This window comes from Rhipicephalus sanguineus, chromosome 6, assembly GCF_013339695.2.
Source record: "Rhipicephalus sanguineus isolate Rsan-2018 chromosome 6, BIME_Rsan_1.4, whole genome shotgun sequence".
Classification (NCBI taxonomy): domain Eukaryota; kingdom Metazoa; phylum Arthropoda; class Arachnida; order Ixodida; family Ixodidae; genus Rhipicephalus; species Rhipicephalus sanguineus.
The window spans coordinates 93034457-93041873 of NC_051181.1; positions in this window are offsets into that span (position 1 = coordinate 93034457).

A 7417-nucleotide genomic window follows, 5' to 3' on the forward strand; every position below is an offset into this window, starting at 1 on the left:
TTTACAAGTCATACAGAGTTTCAAACCATCCATCCTCGGTGGCAGTGCATGCTCACCGAGTGCTTCCTCCCAGCAGCCGCAAAGGAATAGTGTGGCAACTAACGTGAATACAAGAGAGAATACCTCCGAGAACTTCAGGTCTTATCACTTATACGCTTAAATAATACGCAGAAAAAAAGATAAAAAAAGTCAAGCTCGATGATGGAGCTAGTGAGCCACAGAGAGTTTCCTGTATATGGAAGTTCATGAGAGTACGAAACTCAATTTAGTAGCAGCCACATTATAATAAAAAGAAAGAAACGTTTCTTCGTTCTCGTTGTGCGTAACCGAGCTCAGTTATGGAAAGCAAGGAGCAAACTTCCTTGTTTTGCTTTTTACTGTTAAACTTACAGAGAGCTTACTGTTCTCTTTCTGTATTAGATTGCGGCGTAGGAGTTGTGGTCACCATTTGCAGTAAAAGCAGAAGTAGTGACTGAGATGAGAAAATGCCTTTTAATTGTGCAGCCCATAGGGCTCACGGCTCATCCTCTTAGAGTGCTGATTCGTAAGAAAAATAGGAAAGGAGAAATCAGAGGAATGGAGGAGGGTTTTTCAAAAGTGTGTGAAATGAAAACTACGAAGGAGGATGCTGAAGAATGACTGGGGATCTCGGTCGTCTCCAAGAACTCCAGCAGGGTAAGCAATGATTGCTAATATCAAATATGTGAAAGTTGTGGCAGGGAGACCCTGTTGTCTATAGGTGCTGTCGCCTTGGAGCGTTCCTGGCCCACAGCAGTGCCGGCCCGGAAGAGGTACACCAAAGTCTCTGGGTAGCCGCATCTACAGGAGGCCAGTGAGGCAGGGGCGTAGCCAGGGGTGGGGTTGGGGGTTGAAACCTCCCCCCCCCCCCGAAATTTTTCGATTTGCATGTACTATATACACGCACACATACAAAACGCACGCACGAACATACAAAAAGGATGGTTGAACCTCCCCGAAAAATATTTGTGGCTGCGCTTCTGCAGTGAGGGGCTGCTGCCATCTCACTGCCCGTGACTGTTTCTTTCTTAGGCTTGTAAATTATAGCTCAGTTATTCCGATACAAAACGAATAAGCAAACAAACACGCAGTGCACAATAGTTATTCATGAACTCCGGAAACATGAAAATGAACAGGAAATACGGCTTCAGCCCGCAGATGCTGTGAATTGTTTCGCCCGCAGCTTACAATAGAAATAAGGTAGAATAGCGTTCGTTTATTTCTTATCATGGCTACAATTGAAGAGCTGGTCATTGACAGAGGCGGTTGATGACGGGTAGTCATAGCAGAAGCATCAGTATTTTGGAGGGCCCAGCCACTAGCGAAATTGGGGATGCTTATTGAGGAGCCAGTGTGACATTATACCTACCAGCAAAAAAAAAAAAACGGCAAGGAATGCGAGGCGAAACAGGAACGACGGTGTGGCTGGGATGCCATCCGGTTAGGTTCACTAGTCTAAATTGAAATCGCCTTAACAATGACAATGTTTAGTCCTGCGAACGTTTTATATGATTTAACGCTAATTTAACGTTTGTGTAGATGTTAATATGCTGGTTTGGCTGCTATCTTATAGGTCGTACTTACGCAAAACCACCACAGATAGATAGATAGATAGATAGATAGATAGATAGATAGATAGATAGATAGATAGATAGATAGATAGATAGATAGATAGATAGATAGTTAGTTAGTTAGTTAGTTAGTTAGTTAGTTAGTTGTTAGTTAGTTAGTTAGTTAGTTAGTTAGTTAGTTAGTTAGTTAGTTAGTTAGTTAGTTAGTTAGTTAGTTAGTTAGTTAGTTAGTTAGTTAGTTAGTTAGTTAGTTAGTTAGTTAGTTAGTTAGCTGGACGAACGGGGACTTTGGATAATTTTATCTATAGGGGTTATTTAAAACATAAATATGTGTACACAAGTGTTTCTGCTCTTTGCTTCCTCGAAACGTAGTCATTGCGAATGACTGAAAACTGCGTCCTGGAGGTCAGCAGCTCATAGCAGTAACAAAGTTGTTTTGCGAATGATCAGTAGTATCTCCCCAACCCCCGCATATCTGTCCTAACGGCGACCTTCACATCGTTATGTTTATCTCTCTAGGAATGAGAAGGGAAGTATTCAGCTTTTCGGCCGCCTTTCCATGAATATTGCTGAGCTGCGTTTTCCTTGAGCTCGAATAAAGCCAAATTATTCCCATATTCAGTCCCGCTCCAACTTAACAGCGCCGTTCCAAGGTTTTTCAGAGGGGTTAGAAATTTGCCTCGTCGCTCGGACGACCGCCAAAGTCCTTCCTCCTTCTGACATGAAGCGAGCTTTCTACACAGAGGGCACCGATCACTTAGAACTGCCTGGAAGACTGCGCAAATGCAAATTTCTGCACTTTGAGGCGGCCTCGTTGTTTCGGTGAGATGGAAATTACGGCCTTTTAACGGCGACTGCATTCACCCCATTTCGACTCGAGAGTTGGCCGCAGAAGAAAAAGAAACTGATGCGGCTTACATGCGAAGCGCTCCGTTGCCTATAAACTTTCAGACGTGTAAACAAGCCGCGCTGACAGTGCAAATAGGACGAAATAATGAGGAGAATAATATGCCCTACTTCATTTGAACGAAAATGTGGCGAAGGTGAAACATTGAAAAGACAGCCCATTGAAATATTCATTAAGATGTGCCCGTGGGTAGAGTGGCATAATTAGCTGAAAAGATGGTCACGGTTGATACTATTATGTGGTTCCTGTGCACTCTAGCCGTGGCAAGGCAATCGAGTGCAGGGAAATAGGGCTAAACTTCGCCGGCGATGTGAAGTAGAGGTCCATCAGGTGCGCCCTCCTGTGGGACATAATGGCGTATGCAACCCTCGATTGCACACTGCGACGACAGCGTTTGATCGAATGCGATACGTTGCTTTAGGCGGTTTCCCTTCACTCGGTTCTGTATAGCCGACATAAGCGCTTCGAAGGCGTTTCAATGGAAACCACCTCCAGGTAACTTGGAATCCATATTTCACGTGGGCGTTAGCTAAAAAATTTTATCTAACGAATAACCTTGGAATTAGGATAAAGTCATATTTTTTAGCTGCTGATTATTGACGGAGAGCAATATGCGTGAGATTGTGTATTGCTGAATGCAGTCTGGAAACGAGCAGGAGATTATAGCTAACGACACAGGCATAGACAGAAATGGAGAGAAGACTGCGCGTCTTTCACATAGTCGACTGCCGAACGTATAGTAACTGTATTAGTAGCCTGCTTACAAAAAAACATTCATCCATGGAGTAAGGTAGAAAGCTGGATGCGTTGGAATCGATGTATACACTTGAAAAAGCAGCGCGATGACGACGGAGAACACACAGAAGGATACGGGACAAGCGCTGCCCAACAACTGAAATTTATTAAGGGTGAACGTACCAAAAAACCAACACCCTGCACACTCATGATTCTAGGATACGCTTTAAACATTAGTAAGCATGCGTACCTCGCAGTCTACCAAACAGATGGTTCATATATACAATTAACCTACCATGGAGCATGTACTGTTTCATAGCGCAGAAAGTGCAAAGCGTCACAGGTTAAGACAATATTTTTCTTTAAGACAGTTTGCTCATTTGCGGTTATGAGAAGTTATTTCCAGCATTGGTAAAAATGTCACGAGGAAAAAATTTATGTGATCTAACGTTCATTCAAGTGTCTTCACTATCGTCACACCAATATCGAGAGTGCCAAGCACATTCCATTTTCCAAAGCAGGGGTGACCACCAGAAAGCAGCCCATCTTGCTGTTGGCCTATCCAGAGGCCCACATCCTGAATAAACGCCTGTACATTCCTTATCGACACACTTCGCTATGCTCATAGTTTCTTGTCATAGTTGTTTCTTTTTCACTGGAATTGCGCGCAGCCGTGTCTTTATAGTGGTTGCCCCGAAAAAGCTCCTTTCTGGAGTGCTTCCCGCCGGCCACCCCTGCTTTGAAAAATGGAAAGTGCTTGGTACTCTCGCTGTCGGCGTGCTCGGGAACAACAGCGCCGCGTGTCGCAATTTTGCCGCTCCTGCCACCGCTAAATTGTGCTAGTCCTTTTCTTTTGCGACTGTACATCCATCCGCACCACTCGGCAATCCAGGCACGCTAACAGAAGAAGCGTTTATGGGAACCGTGGGATTGCGTTCCCATGGGCGAGAGAACAAGAAAAGGATACAGATAAAGAGAAAGATGGAAACAAAGAGAGAGAGAGAGAAACAGAGAGAGAAAAAAAAGTGGAAGAAATAGACAGACAGAGAAGGAAAGAAATAGAAAACGAAAGAGCGAGAAGCACAGAAACAGAGAGAGAGAGAGACTCAACTTGGCTTTCCCAGGCTTTACTGCCCCTCTCTATGCTAATGTGGCTATATCTAGGCTTAAGTGGCGGTCTTTAGGCTGGACTTGGGTGGTAAGCGAAGGGTGACCGTCCAGCTCCACTGGCCTATCGGGCTTGCACCACCAGTGCGAAGCCCTGCTGATATTTTTTTACGTGTTCTCGTGAAGGTGACCGTCTACGTCATAATCCGTGATTATTGTGATGTACAAAATCACACCAGCGACTGATTGAAGTACGCGAAGGGCGGTCTAGGACTTACCCGCAGTGAAACTTCAGCACACCGAATCGACACAGGAAATGTGTCAATTCCGTGGGCCGGAATTTTATTGCGAACAACACGCCCAACTGCAGAGAACCATACCCATGACAACCGACGTTCATATCGACGACCGCGTCCTGCTCTTCATTAATCCTGCGATCGCTTCTGTGTACGTCTGTTTCGTACCCAGCACAACTGTGCCACGTAACATAAACTTCAGCTGATCGCCACATGAACTCCGACGTGCTGCTCCTGCACCGTTAATTGGTTCGGCAGCTCTGCGACTTCAGAAGCGGAGCTGGGTAATCGTTCAGTCAGTGACTTTAACAAAACGGTCGCTTTCCGACCAGAGCGGCCATTTGCGACCGTACATCCACTATCACCATGGTCGCGATACCTCCGTCGGTAGCTGGTGTGCCTGAACGTTAAGCTACCTCCTCGGCTTTGAAGAGGTATGAAGAAAATAACGTCGTAAACACCGTAGAAACCTCAATTGGGACTTGTCGCACAGCAGAAATTTCATCCAAACTACGTCGGCAAAGTTGTTGCAGCAGAACAGTTATTCCCTGTGTCTTAGGAAGAAAATTATCATCATCATGAACCGGCACGGGTGCTCTTCGCCCTTTCCATCATTGCCTTCATCTTCTCTTCTGCTTCGCTCCGGGAACACGTGCACCGATCTGTTCGGCGTCGGATGCAATAGCCCGGATGAGCGAGAGAACGGGTGCGGAGAGAGAGAAAGAACTAGAGGGAGAAAGAAAGGAAACTTCTTGCAGAAAAAAGTTCTTGGCGAGGCGTGACTCGAACCCGCATCCCCATGATCCGAAAGCGAGCCTCGTAACCACTCGGCTATCCAGGCATGCTAGCAGAGCATAGCATAACCTTGTATAGTATGGTATAGCTAGCGGGCGGGAAAGGGAAGTGAGGTTAAAAGGAGGGAAAGGAATAGGGGAGAACGAGTGAATAGAGAGAAAGGTATAAATAAAAAGAAAGCGAGCAATAAATTGAATGAAAGAAGAGAGAAAAACGCAGTGAAGAAAGAGTAAAAAATGGAAGGACAGAGAAACAAATAGACATAGAGACAAAGAGATGGAAAGACACAGCGTCAAAAAAAACATAAAAATAGAGCACCCGTAGCTGTGTAAAGACTAGTATAGGAAGGGGTGGAAAAAGAGACAGGTGCGAGGGTAAAAGCCTAGACAAGCTAGGACCAGCTGGCTGCCCACCAGCTCTGCTGTGACCCAGCTTTGCGCGACTTTTTTTTACACTGCAATTTTGTAGAATTTTCCATTCAGACACATAACAGCCGTGGCGAATAAAAAATATTGCGAGGTCTCATGTGTCGAAACCGAGGTAATCCGGAGTTCACAGCTGCAATATGCCACAGTGGAAGACTTCGTGAGCTTCTTGCCATTTGGGGCTACCAAATGTGCCCTAATTCAAATAAGCAGGCGTTTTTCCATCTCACTCTCATCAAAATGCAGTATCCACGGCCGGCAATCCACTTCGCTTCCCCGTGCTTTGAAGGCCGCTAAGCCACAAGGGCATGTGTGGTGGACTGTGTGACACCTACTTCAGGGGTCACAACTGGCTACATAATATAGCGTGCGAAGACTACATAGCACACGTCTCCAAGACACTATGATACTGAAAACATTTCAGTTTCCTGTATCCCAAGCCCACGAGCTCTGGGAAAGGTAATCTTTCAACTCTCGTGGTGTTTATATATGTTTGTTTCGACCGTCGCGTTATATTTATCGTCGAAAGAACGAAGAAGATGATAGAACAACTTTGTCATTTCCATCATCTCACCAGGCTGTGTTTCACTACTTGGCAAAGTGTTTTATAAGAAAAAGCATTTGTGTAATGCATAAAAAGAACGCGCTGTAAAGAGACACACGTATGGTGGCATTTATCGACTCGTGGTCGAGCTGTCGCAAAAACCTGAAAGTCTGCATTATGGATAGGCCTTCAGTAGATTGCCTTCGGATATGCGATGCCAGGAAGTGATGAACGAAGTGTTCACCCCGAGCGATCTTTGATGGTGCGAGGAAGAAGCCGTTTCTAGTGCTATGCCTCCTAGCGATCACGCATCACTTCTCCGGTGCCCCGTGAGAAATCACTGATATCCAGGTCGATTCTTCCCACGCGAAGTTTTGTAAAGAAATAATAGCCTAAGAGAAGAGTGCTGCGGCAGCACTGTAGAAAATGCCCGTTGAGTGTCTAAAAGAACCGGGTCTCATGTGAAAGTGGTGAAGTTGCAAAGAAACAAAACTTGTAAACTCTGAAGAAAGTACTTATTTTTCATTTCATTGTCTGTAGAAAATTGCAGTCATTATCAAAGTTTGGCCTGGTTGTTGACGAGGACCACCACGAGAAGTGTTACCAATGAAAGGTGAACGACTTCATCTAAGTTTGTTTTGATTACAGGAGCCAGGAAAAGTATTAAAAACAGCGAAAGTATTGCACAAGCTTCGGGTGAGATATTTTCATGGATAAGTTCTCTCTTCCACTTCGCCTTCGCACTTCAAGCATGCTAGCACTTTTATCACGCTTCAGTACAACCAGGATGAAGAGCAACTTCGTTAGGCGATATGCCAAACATTTATCGTTCAGATGCTCACGGCGTGAATCTTCATCAATATATCCGGCATACAGTGGAAGAAAATCAGCGTGCATAAACATTGAATTCTAAGTAATGGGACCACAAAGAAACGCGCCCATTTTAGTAGAGTACGGATTATTTGACAGTATCTATAATGGCGGGTGAGCAGCGTTTTTAGCGAACCCAAGGCACTTTG